This window comes from Gavialis gangeticus, unplaced genomic scaffold (assembly GCF_001723915.1).
Source record: "Gavialis gangeticus isolate Ggan-Ray unplaced genomic scaffold, GavGan_comp1, whole genome shotgun sequence".
NCBI classification, from domain to species: Eukaryota; Metazoa; Chordata; order Crocodylia; family Gavialidae; genus Gavialis; species Gavialis gangeticus.
Window position 1 is genome coordinate 61027761 of NW_017729025.1, and position 588 is coordinate 61028348.

Consider the following 588-nt stretch of genomic DNA (forward strand, 5'->3'; position numbering starts at 1 on the left):
ACACTGAAAATCGACAGAATTGTCTAACCTGTTCAAAATGTCTCTTGAAAATGTGCTCCAACTGAAAGTTTTCATTATACTGGTGTCAGAGGTGAGGGGAGTTGCTGCTGCTGCTGGCTATGGCACAGGGAAGGAAAAACAGCAAGAGATGCTGAAAACATGCAATGTCATGCATGATCTTTCTGAAGATTTTTTTCCTAAATCTTGAGTTAGCATTCTCTTCAAGTCTGTGCCCTGAAAACCTCCCACCTAAGGCTCATGATCTGAACTTTGAATTACAGGAATTGTTTTTCCACACCAGTCTTTTCTTCCCAAGGGTTATGGATATCCTCATCGCATGATAAAAGTTTTAGCCTTGCAGGGCAAGAATGTATTTTGATGACTCTGTAGAGAAAACAGTTTAGATGTGAAAGGGAGAAGGCAAGGCAGAAATTGGAAGTAGGATATACGTGGTTTGATCAAAAAGTTCTAAGACTTGATGTTCGGGGTATTGTTCATCAGGAATTTGTACCGAGTGGTCAAACAATCAATCAGGCCTTTTATAAAGAGGTTTTGATTCGATTGAGGGATAAAGTTAGAAGAAACCGC

At 40.0% G+C, this 588-nt stretch overlaps 1 protein-coding gene across 3 annotated transcripts in view; it reads left to right on the top strand.

The window, feature by feature from the left end:
- RALGAPA1 (Ral GTPase activating protein catalytic alpha subunit 1) overlaps window positions 1–588 on the top strand; it is a 286398-nt gene that overhangs the window by 267860 nt on the left and 17950 nt on the right. The window lies entirely within an intron of this gene.